A 12,847-nucleotide genomic window follows, 5' to 3' on the forward strand; every position below is an offset into this window, starting at 1 on the left:
GAAATTCGCTTTTCACAGTTCTGGAGGTTGGGAAGTCCAAGATCAAGGTGTTGGCACATTAGGCGTCTGGTGAAAACCCATTTCCTGGTTCATAGCCATCTTCTGGCTGTGTCCTCATGTGGCAGAAGGGACAAGAGAGCTCTCTGGGGCCTCTTTTATAAGGGCACAAATCACATTCATGAAGCCTCTGGCCTCATGATCTAATCACCTCCCAAAGGCCTCACCTCCAAATACCATCACATTAGGGATTGGTTTCAACATGTGAATTTGGGAAAGGGAAGACACAAATGATCAGTCTATTACATATAAATATTAACATATACGTAAACCCAGGGAAGGATTTCTTAAACACTGCCCCCAAATCACAAACTATAAAAGATAAATTTGATAATGTCATACTTTAAATTTTATATGACAAAAAATTCCTTAAGCAGGGGGTTGACATCCAAATTAAATAAAGAGCTCACACACCTCAACAAACAAAAAGCAAATAAGCCAATTACAAAATGGGCAGCGGAGCTGAATAGACACTTGTCCAAAGAAGACATTCAGACGGCCAACAGGCACATGAGAAGATGCTCCACATCGCTAATCATCAGAGAAATGCAAATTAAAACCACAATAAGATATCACCTCACACCAGTTAGGATGGCCACCATTCAAAAGATGAACAGCAGCAAATGCTGGCAAGGATGCTGAGAAAGGGGAACCCTCCTACACTGCTGGTGGGAATGTAAATTAGTTCAACCATTGTGGAAAGCAGTATGGAGGTTCCTCAAAAAACTGAAAATAGAAATACCATTTGACCCAGGAATCCCACTCCTAGGAATTTACCCTAAGAATGCAGCAGCCCAGTTTCAAAAAGACATATGCACTCCTATGTTTATTGCAGCACTATTTACAATAGCCAAAAAATGGAAGCAATCTTAGTGTCCATCAGTAGATGAATGGATAAAGAAGATGTGGTACATATACACAATGGAATACTATTCAGCCATGAGAAGAAAACAAATCCTACCATTTGCAACAACATGGGTGAAGCTAGAGGGTATTATGCTCAGTGAAATAAGCCAGGCAGATAAAGACAAGTACCAAATGATTTCACTCATCTGTGGAGTATTAGAACAAAGCAAAAACTGAGGGAACAAAACAGCAGCAGACCCACAGAACCCAAGAATGGACTAATGGTTACCAAAGGGAAAGGGACTGGGGAGGATGTGTGGGAAGGGAAGGATGAGGGGGAAAAGGGGCATTACGATTAGCACACATAATGTAGTGGGGGTGGGGGCGGGGATACAGGGATATATACCAAGAAGTATATATATACCAAGAAGACAAGCAGTGATTCTACAGCATCTTACTATGCTGATGGACAGTGACTGTAATGGGGTATGTGGTGGGGACTTGATAATAGGGAGAGTCTAGTAACTATAATATTACTCATGTAATTGTACATTAATAATAGCCTCCCCAAAATTTTTTTATTAAAAAAAAATTCCTTAAGCAGGAGACTCTGAATTTTTGCCACACACATGATGGAGAGTGGATTTGTACCAGAATACAAATGAGATGAAAAAGTTGTGGAAATCTGTTACAATTTGCATGCAACAATGTGAATATACTTAGCACTATTGAACTGTACACTTAAAAATGGCTAAGATGATAAATTTTATATTATGTGTTTTTTAACCACAATTTGAATGTTTTAAATTATTTTTCAAAGTAAGAATTCCTATAGAGCCATCAGAAAAAAATAGTTAATCCAACAGGAAAATAGACAAAAACAGAAAGGATAAGCAATTCCCAGTAAAGGTTATTTTTGTGAGCAGCAAATGTATGAAAAGATGCTCAACTTTGCTAGGAATCAGGGAAATGAAAATTAATTAAGACAAGAAAAAGCATCATTTTTCACTCCCTTCTGAAAACTTAGGGTAAGTTGAGGTTTAACTTAGAGTTAGTTAAGAGTTGGTGAAGGGGAATGGCATTTCCACACGGTGTACTCCTGAAGGACAAGTGAGCAGTGATACACCAGACAGAGCTAAAACAAAACTTCAGAAGTTCAAGTACCTCAAACAGATGTGGAATTTGGAGGCGAGGTGGGAGAGGGCATGGTGGCTCCGCACTGTAGGTTATTTGAAGGTGACTTCAACTGGGAAGCTGGCAATGAACCCTCCAGCTGTTGCCCAGTAGGCAGGAGTTTACCTCTGGGCTCCATCTCCTGCCCGCACACCAGGCCAAGTACACACTCTGCTGTCTCAGATGGCATCGTCAGGGGCCTTCCAAGCTTGTGCCAAGAAGTGATGTGCCTTTTGGGGAAAGGAGGACAGTTATGGTATAAGGGGTGCATTTACAGTTGACTAGGACTAACAGCGCTGCTAAGTCAGGAGCAGCCTGTGCATATGTGTGGAAGTGTAAAGAAGTTTATTAGTTACACCCTGTTCCAAGAGAAGGGGGGTGTAGCTCGGTGGTAGAGCATTTGACTGCATATCAAGAGGCCCCTGGTTGAAGTTCAGGTGCCCCCCTCTCACGGTTCTCTTTTCCATCTTGAGCTGAATTAAGGCCTGTAGAGGCTGCACCGGACTCTAGTCTCCCCAGGGCAGGAGCTTGGCAGAGCCTAAGAGAGAGCGCAGGCCAGTCAGGCACCCCGCACAGCCATGAGGGGCAAGGTCAAGACCAACTCCAACCCCAGTACCCTCTTTGAGGGACTGTTTTCTGGGGCTCAGTGGTCCCAATTTCAGTAAGGTGCAGGGTTCAGTCCAGAGACAAAAACCGCAAAAACAAAACAAAAAAAATTAATATAAGTAATTGTTATCTAGTGCATCAGTTTCCTAGAGCTGCTGTAACCAAGTCCAGGAATGTCTGTCCCACAGTCCTGGAGGCCAGAGTCTGAAACAGAGGTGTTGGCTGGGCGCCGCTCTCTCAGGAGGCCCCCGGGGAAGGCCCTGCCTCGCCTCTTCCTGGCACCTGGTGTTTGTGGCAGTCTCTGGCATTCTCTGGCCTGTGGATGCACCACTCCAGCCTTGGCCTCCAGCCCCACGTGGCCGTATCTCTCTGTGGGCCTCTCCCCTCTTCTTATGAGGACAGTCGTACTCATTAAGGGCCCCCTCATCTTAACTCATTATATTTGATGAACTCATCCAAGTAAGATCACATTCTGAGCTACTGGGGGCTGGCCTTCAACACATCGTTTGGGGAGACGCCATTCAACCCTTAACAACGGGAATTCGAGACCTGGAAAGGCAAAGGGGGGCCTAGAGCCTCACGGAGGGGGTGCCTGGAAGCTCCCGCCCAGACCGGGAACCAGCGGAGAGCGTGAACCTCGTCAGTCTCACCGGGGAGCGCCTCTGGGGGCCGCGGGACGCAGATCTCTAAGAAGGCGCTGGTGTCCCTGAAGAGTCGTGACAAAGCTGACCCTGTGAGCCCCAAACGGCAGGCGGCGATCACTTCGCTACTGCGCTGGACGGTGGACGGGCGCTGCCCGGCGACGCCACGGGAACCGAGCAGCCAGGAAGGAACGAGGGCCTCCTGCTCCCGTCGCAGGCCAGGCGCCCTCTCAGGGCCCTGTTGGCAGGACCCAGCAGGAAGCCACCTCGCAAAGGAGAAGGTGGTTTCCAGAGAGAGCAGAGCACAGATAGGCGGACTCGGAGCCTAGAAACAATTTCTTCGATCATTCCTTCAGATGGCTCGTCTCACCCAGCACTTAGGGATTGAATATATGGAGATTTGGGGCAACGAGAAAGGGATCAGCTTGCATCCCAGAGTGTGGCCTTGTGTGGTGACCTCTGGCCTGTATCCAGTCAATGCTGTCCTTTCTCTGAGGTGTTGAAGGCTTAGCCAGGCCATTGGGCATTTTAACTCCATTTTCAGGTGCTCAGCATAAAACCACAGTATAAATATCACTGTAGATCCTTCCAGCTATCAGGGAATGCTCCCCAGTTTACGATCCTCATCCAGGCACTGAAGGCAGAGAGGCTGCCGCGCAGTGGGAGGGGGGAACCTGTTGTTTCTTCTAACGCAGGGACATGATTTACCAATAAAGCAGGTCTGGCAGCTCAGCCAACCCATGTTGCAGGGGCATCTGGGGTGGAAGCTCTGGGTGTGGCTGCACAGGAAAGGATGTTAATAGGAGCTTGCTGGCATAGCAGGGGGTATAGCTCAGGGGTAGAGCATTTGACTGCAGATCAAGAGGTCCCCAGTTCAAATCTGGGTGCCCCCTGGCATTTTAGTTGCTGAAGGTGGTAAAGGGTTCCAATCTCCTTTCCTCTTGCTGAATCTCACCCCAGGGCAGGGAAGCTCTGCTCAGGGATGTGTTTGTCCCCTCCTCTGGGTTTTCACTTTCTCCTCACCTGGTCCCTGTGCTCTCCAATGTGTACTTGACCTCGTGGCTAAGGATGGAGACTTTATCTTTTGAAGGTCGCCAGAGAGAAATCTGGGACCACCTACAAAGGAACAATAGTAGGACTACTGGCTGACTTCTCCACAGTTGCAAAGGAAGCCAGAATACAGAGCAATGAAACATTCAATATGTTGAGAGGAAATAATAGTCAGCTATGAATTCTACTCCAAGTAAAACTATTTTTCAAGAACAGACAAAAGCTGAGAGAGTTCACTACCAACAGACCCTCATTAAAGAGAATTTTACATGTATACTTTTGAGAAAAGAAAAATGATCCCAGATGGGAGGTCTGAGATATAAGAAGGAATGTTCAACAAAGAAATAAGATATGTAAGTAAATCTAAAAATTGTTGACCATATAACATAATACTAATGTCTAACTTATAAAGCTTTTTTGGAAGATAGATGTAAAATACCTGTTAACAATAATATATAAGGAATGGGGTAATAAGAGTTAAAATGTATTCATGTAATTTGGAAACAGGATAAAAATACTGACTAACTTTAGACTTTAAAATTTGTATTCAGAAAAGTCTAGTGTATCATTTTAAAAGTTATGGTTTTGCCAAGCAAAAGGGGTAAGGGCATGTAGGGTATATGACAGTGGTCTTGCTAAATACTCATTAACATCTGAGAGATTTTTAAGTTTTATTTCTTCCTTTCCAGTCCTTATACATATTTTCTTTTTCTTACCTTATTGTACTGGCTAGGACCTCAAATATAATGTTGAATAAAGATGTTGAGAGTAGATATCTTGTCTCATTCTGATTTCAAATGATTTCATTTTCAAATGAAAATGATTCACTTTAACTCTTCACCATTAAGTACATGTTGTGGCTATACTTTTTGTAAATGGTTTTTATCAAATTAAGGATTTTCTTTTCTATTTCAGACTTAAAAAAATTTTTAATCATGGATTGATGTGGAATTTTATGAAACCACCTTTCTTTTTGCATCTATTAAGATAATCATATTTTTCTCCTCCACCCTGTTATCATGGTGAATTATAGATAGACAAAAGTTGAAGGAATCTTCTACCACTAAGCCAGCCCTACAGGATATGAAATAGATTCCTGTAGATGGAAATGACCCTAAGGCTAACTAGCTGTCACCAGTGAAAATAAACTCACAATAAAGGTAGTAAACCAACTAATTACCAAACAAGTATGAAATTAAAACAAAACAAAAAATACAAAATCAACTCCACACAAAATCAGTCAAGGGATACACAAAAAGTGCAAATTATGACATCTAATGCAAAAAATGTGAGGGAAGAAGGAAAAAAATAGGTACCTTTAGATTGTGTTTGAAATAGAGTAATCAGCAATTTAAGATAGACTATTATATAGTAAGGAATCTATCCTTGTTTTGTGACTATTTGGTAGCTGCAAAACAAAAGCCTTCGATAAATACACACACACACACATGCACACACACACATGCACACACACAAATAAATAAGAAATTCAATTACAACACTAAAGAAAACCATCAATAACAAGAGAAGAGTATATGAGAGGAAGAAAGGAACAGAGAGGATCTATAAAAAACAGCCAGAAAACAATGAATAAAATGGCAATAAGTACATATCTGTCAATAATCACCTTAAATGTAAATGGACTAAATGCACCAATCAAAAACATAGAGTGACAGGATGGATAAGGAAATAAGACCCATCTATATGCTGCCTACAGGAGACTAATTTCAGACCCAAAGACTTAAAAATTGAAGGGATGGAAAAAGATATTCCATGCAAATAACAGGGAGAAAAGAGCAAGAGTAGCAGTGCTTATATCAAACAAAATTGATTTCAAAACAAAAAAAGTAGGAGCAGAAAAAGACATTACATAATGATAAAAGGATCAATCCAACAAGAGGATATAACCATTATAAACATCTATGTACCCAACACAGGAGCACCTACATATGTAAAACAAATACTAACAGAATTACAGGGGGAAATAGATTGCAGCACATTCATTTTAGACTTTAACACAACACTCACACCAATAGATGGATCAACCATACAGAAAATAAATAAGGAAACAGAGGCATTGAACAATACATTAGCTCAGAGGGTCTTAACAGACATCCACAGAACACTCCATCCAAAAGCAGCAGGAATCACATTCTTCTCAAGTGCACATGGAACGTTCTCCAGAACAGATCGCATTCTAGGCCACAAGAAGAGCCTCAATAAATTTTAAAAGATTGAAATTGTATCAAGCAACTTTTCAGACCACAATAGTGTGAAACTAGAAATACGTTACAAAAAGAAAACAAAGAAGCCTGCAAACACATGGAGGTTAAATAACATGCTTCTAAATAATCAATGGATCAATAAACAAATTAAAACAGAAATCAAGCAGTACATGGAGACAAATGAAAACTAAAACACAACAGCCCAAAATCTGTGGGAAGACACAAAGGCAGTTCTTACTCAAGGTTTACCTCAAGAAACAACAATCCCAAATAAATAGTCTAAAATCACAGTTAAAGAAACTAGAAAAAGAAGAACAAATGACGCCCAAAGTTAGTAGAAGGAGGAACATAATAAAGATAAGGACAGAAACAATAAAACAGAGAAGAAATAAACAATAGAAAAAAATCAATGAAACCAGAAGCTGGTTCTTTGAGAAAATAAATAATAGATAAACCCCTATCCAACTTATCAAGAAAAAAAAAAGAATCTACACACACAAACAGAATCAAAAACAAGGAATAATCACAATAGATACCACAAAACTACAAATAATTATTAGAAAATACTAAGAAAAATTATACACCACTAAATTGGACAACCTAGAAGAAATGGAACACTTTCTAGAAAAACACAGCTTTCTAAGATTGACCCAGGAAGAAACAGAAAACTGAACAGACCCACTCACAGCAATGATACCAAATTGGTGATCAAAAACTCCCCCAAAACAAAACAGCAGGTCCAGATGACTTGAAAGCCAAATTCTACCAAACATTTAAAGAAGAGCTAATACCCATCCTTCTTAAAGTATTACAAAAAGTAGAAGAGGAGGGAATACTTCCAAACTCACCCTATGAGGCCAGCATCACTCTAATATAAAGACTAGACAAAGACACCACAATAAAAGAAAATTACAGACCAATATCCCTGATGAACATAGATGCAAAAATACTCAATAAAATATTAGTAAGCTGAATTCCAAAATACATCAAAAAGATTATCCATCATAACCAAGTGGGATTTATTCCAGGGATGCAAGGATGGTACAATATTCATAAATCAGTCAACATCATCCACCACATCGATAAAAACCAAGATAAAAACCACACGATCATCTCAATAGATGCTGAAAAAGCATTTGACAAAATTCAACATCCATTCATGATAAAAACTCCCAACAAAATGGTTATAGAGGGTACATACCTCAACATAATAAAGGCCATATATGACAAACCTATAGCCAACATCATACTTAATAGTGAAAAGCTGAAAGCTTTTCCTCTAAGATCAGGAACAAGACAAGGATGCCCACTCTCACTACTTTCATTCAACATAGTACTGGAGGTCCCTGCCATGGCAATCAACCAACACAAAGAGATAAAAGGCATCCATATGGGTAAGGAAGAAGAATAGCTGTCACTATTTACAGATAACATGATATTATACTTAGGAAACCCTAAAGAATCCAACAAAAAACTACTAGAACTAATAACTGAATTCAGCTAGGTTGCAGGATATAAAATTAATACACAGAAATCTGTTGCATTCCTGTATGCTAACAATGAACTAGCAGAAAGAGAAATCAGGAAAACAATTCCACTTACAGTTGCATCAAAAAGGATAAACTATCTAGGAATTAACCTAACCAAGGAGGTGAAAGACCTATACTCTGTAAACTATAACATACTCATGAGAGACATTAAGGAAGACACCAATAAATGGAAATACATCCCATGCTCATGGATAGGAAGAAGTAATATTGTCAAAACGACCATGCTGCCTAAAGCAATCTACAGATTCAATGCAATCCTTATCAAATTACCAACAGCATTCTTCAATGAACTAGAACAAATAGTTCTAAAATTCATATGGAACCACAAAAGACACCAAATAGCCAAAGCAATCCTGAGAAAAAAAGAACACAGCTGGAGGGATTATTCTCCCTGACTTAAAGCTCTACTACAAAGCCACAGTAATCAGGACAATTTGGTACTGGCACAAGAACAGACCCATAGATCAATGGAACAGAATAGAGAGCCCAGATATAAACCCACACATATATGGCCAATTAATATATGATAAAGGAGCCATGGATATACAATGGGGAAATGACAGCCTCTTCAACAACTGGTGCTGGCAAAATTGGACAACTCCATGTAAGAGAATGAAACTGGATTACTGTCTAACTCCATACACAAAAGTAAACTCGAAATGGATCAAAGACCTGGATGTGAGTCATGAAACCATAAAACTCTTAGAGGAAAACACAGGCAAAATTCTCTTGAACAGAAGCATGAGCAATTTTTCCTGGACTCATCTCCTTGTGCAAGGGAAACAAAATAAAAAGTGAACAAGTGGAACTACATTACACTAAAAAGCTTCTGTATAGCAAAGGACACCATCAGCAGAACAAAAAGACACCCTACGGTATGGGAGAATATATTCATAAATGACATATCCAATAAGGGGTTGACATCCAAATTATAACTCATATACCTCAAATAACTCATATACCTCAAAACCCAAAAAACAAATAACCCCAATTAAAAAATGGGTAGAGAATCTGAACAGATACTTCTCCAAAGAAAAATACAAATGAAAATACATGAAAAGATGCTCCACATCACTAATCATCAGGGAAATGCAAATTAAAACCACAATAAGATATCACCTCATACTAGTTAGGATGGCCACTATCCAAAAGGCAAGAAAGAACAAATGCTGGCAAGTATGCAGAGAAATGGGAATGCTCCTACACTGTTGGTGGGAATGCAGATTGGTGCAACCACTGTGGAAAGCAGTATGGAGGTTCCTCAAAAAAAACTAAAAATAGTGATACCATCTGACCCAGTAATTCTACTCCTAGGAATTTACCCAAAGAAAACAAAATCCCTGAATTGAAAAGATACATGCACCCCTATGTTTATTGCTGCACTGTTTGCAATAGCTAAGTTATGGAATCAACCTCAGTGTCCATCAATAGATGAATGGACAAAGATGTGTTACCTATACACATGGAATATTATTCAGCCATAAAAAGGAAAGAAATCCTACCGTTTGCAACAACATGGATGGATCTAGAGGGTATTATGTTCAGTGGAATGAGCCAGGCGGAGAAAGACACATACCATATTTCACTTATTTATGGAATATAAAAACAAAGTAAGACAGAAGGAACAAAACCGCAGTAGATTCATAAGTACTGAGAAGTGCTTGGTAGTTACCAAGGGGGAGGAGTTGGAGCGGGTGTGAGGTGGGGGAGGGGGATAAAGGGGCACAATAATTCCCAATCACAATATAAGTTGATCATGGGACTGTTGAACCACTGTGATGTACATTTGAAATCGACATAGGATTGTATATTAAGAACACATTTTAAAAAACAAAACAAAACAAACAAAACTCAAAAATATAATCAAAGAAATGATAAGGGAACAAAAAGAATAAAGAATCTGCAGTTTTCCTTTTTGATTTCTGATATTGGTTATTTTTTTCTGCTTTCTTATTTTTAAATCAGTTTTATCAGAGGTTTATCAATCTTATTTTTCTCTTAAAAAACCAATGTTTGACTTTGTTAATCCTCTCTATTGTATGTTTGTTTTCAAACACATTCCATGAATTCAAACACATATTCCATGAATTTTGTCTCTTACTCTTATTTCCTTTTTTCTCATAGTGTTTTTTTTTTTTGCAGTTTTTTTCCTAATTTCTTGAGATGGATTCTTAGTTTATTTTTATTCTTCTTTTCCAGCATATTGCTCAAAGTACAAGTATTTCTCTAAATGCTGATTTAGTGTTCCTCAGAGGATGAAAGAATAAAGAAAATATGAGCTCCACACACACACAATGGAATATGATTCAGCCCTTAGAAGCAAGAAACCCTGCCTTCTTGGACAACGCGGATGATCCCGGAAGGCATTATACTAATGAGCCAGACAAAAAAAGGCAGATATTGTGTGGAGTCACATGTGGAACTTTAAAGAAAAAAGTCACTCACTCATAGAAACAGTAGAATGGCGGTTGCGAGGGGCTGAAGTGTGGGGGAGATGGGGAGATGTTGGTTACAGGGTACTGACTTTCAATTATAAGATAACTGAGTAAGTTCCAGAGATCTAATCTATAGTGTGGTGAATATAGTTAATGAAACTGTATTATATATTTGAAAGTTGCTGTGAGAATAGATCTTAAGCATTTTCACTGAAAAAGAAGAAGTGGTAATGCCGTGTGAGGTGATGGCATGTTATTAACCTGATTATGGTAATCATTTCTAGTGTATAGGTATATCATATCATCACATTGTGCATTTTAAACATGTGACCATTTTATTTGTAAATTATACCTCAGTAAGGGGGGGTATAGAAAAGAAACAAAAAATTCTAAATTATTCATGATATTTTTGTTTCCTTATATTAATTAATGAGAAATGTATGAAAAAAATTCTCTAATTCTAGATTTGTTTATTTTTCTTTGTTATTCTATCAAGTTTTTGCCTTATATATTTTGAAGCTGGTTTATTAGAAGTATAAAAATTAGGAACTCTTATATCTTCCTGATAAATTCAGCCTTTTATTATTAATAATTGTTCTTTTTATCTCCAGAAATACTTCATGTCTTAAAATCTATTTTGTCTGATAGTAAGATATATACCTGCTTTCTTTTTGTTAATGTTCTGCAAATCACATATTTTTTCCATTCTTTTACTTTCAACCTTTCTGTCTCCCTTTTTTGGATGTACCCTTTGTAAATAGAATATAATTTATATTTGATATGATATGATAATCTTTGTCTTTTAACCTGGGGCATTTAATCTATTTACTTTTAATGTAATTATGGATGTATTTGTATTCAAATCTCCACATTTTGTGCTTTCAGTATGTATTACTTATGTTTTTCTCTTTTCCTTTTCTTGTTTGATTGAGATTTTTATAATGTCATTATTTCCCCCTGCTGGTTTGAAAAATGTAAATGCTATATTGTAGTGGTATACTAGAACCTCTATATACATAGCTACTTCTCAAAGTCTGTAGTTAGCCAATAACTTACCCTCATTTCTGGTACTGCAAGCATCTTAGAACACTAACTCCATATACGTCCCTTTCAACTTACGTGTGGTTTTTGTTTTTACATTATTCCGTAAGTTGTTTTCATCTCATTATTATTACTGCTTTATACAACCAATGTTCACTTCAATTGATTCAGATATTTGCTATTTCTCTGGCCCTTCCTTCCTTCCTACACCTCCATCCTTCCATCCAGATAATTTCTCTGCTGCTTAGAATATGCCCTTTAGAATTTCCTTTAGTGCATGCCTGCTGTTGATGAATTCTTTCAGTTTTTGCTTGTCTGAAACCATCTTTATTCTACCTTCACTCATGGAGGGCAGTTTGCCTGAGCACAGGATCTGGTGGTAACAGGTACAGCATGTCGGTGGAACCGTCCAGTTTTCGGTGCTGAGAACTCAGTTACTTCAATCTAACCATTGAAAGTAATATGTCATCTTTTTCATGAGGCTTCTAAGAGTTCCTTGTCTCTGGTTTTCGGTAATTGTACTACAGTTACTGTATGTATGGATTTAATTTTGTTTATTATGTTTGAAATTCATTGAGGTTCTTGAAAGTAAGGAGTGATGCCTTTCCTTAGCTGTGAAGTAGTCTCAGCCATTGTGTCCTCAAATATTGCATTTACTTCATGCTCTCTCATTTCTTCTTCCAGGGACTCCAGTTAAATATATATTACCCCTTATTGTATCCTCTATATTTATTATTCTCTATTCTCTGTTTGCCACACTTTGTCTCTCCATGCTTTATAATAGGTAGGTTTTCTTCCCACTGTTCTAATTCACTGATTATTTTCTTTGGCTGCAGCTATTCATTGAGTAGAACATAACACATATTCAATGAGTTTTTAATTTTAGTTACTGATTTTTAGATACTAAATTTCTGTTGTTCGCTTTACAAATCTTCTTAGTTACTCCTAAGGGCATTTTCAAGCTTGTCTTGTATCTCCTTGAGCACAGCAAGCACTGTTATTTTACAGTGTGTTTCTGGCAGTTCTAATGTGAAAAGTCTGTTGTTTCTGATTTTCATTGATGTGCGTGTGTGTGTGTGTGCGTGTGCGTGTGCGTGTGTGTGCGTGTGTGTGTGCGTGCATGTGCGTGTGTGTGCGTGTGCGTGTGTGTGCGTGTGTGTGTGTGTGTGTGTGTGTGTACATAGTTATCCTTGACTATGTGTTGGATGTTGTATTTCAAAATT

The 12,847-nt window shown here is 38.6% G+C and overlaps 1 non-coding gene and 1 pseudogene across 1 annotated transcript; both read left to right on the forward strand.

Annotated features, from left to right (window-relative positions):
• Positions 1-12,847, forward strand: part of LOC108402028 (HAUS augmin-like complex subunit 8) — a 53,310-nt pseudogene that overhangs the window by 14,380 nt on the left and 26,083 nt on the right.
• On the forward strand, positions 4,145-4,216 carry TRNAC-GCA (transfer RNA cysteine (anticodon GCA)). Its single transcript has one exon. It is a non-coding gene; the product is annotated as a tRNA-Cys (tRNA).

This window comes from Manis javanica, chromosome 6, assembly GCF_040802235.1.
Source record: "Manis javanica isolate MJ-LG chromosome 6, MJ_LKY, whole genome shotgun sequence".
Taxonomy (NCBI): Eukaryota; Metazoa; Chordata; class Mammalia; order Pholidota; family Manidae; genus Manis; species Manis javanica.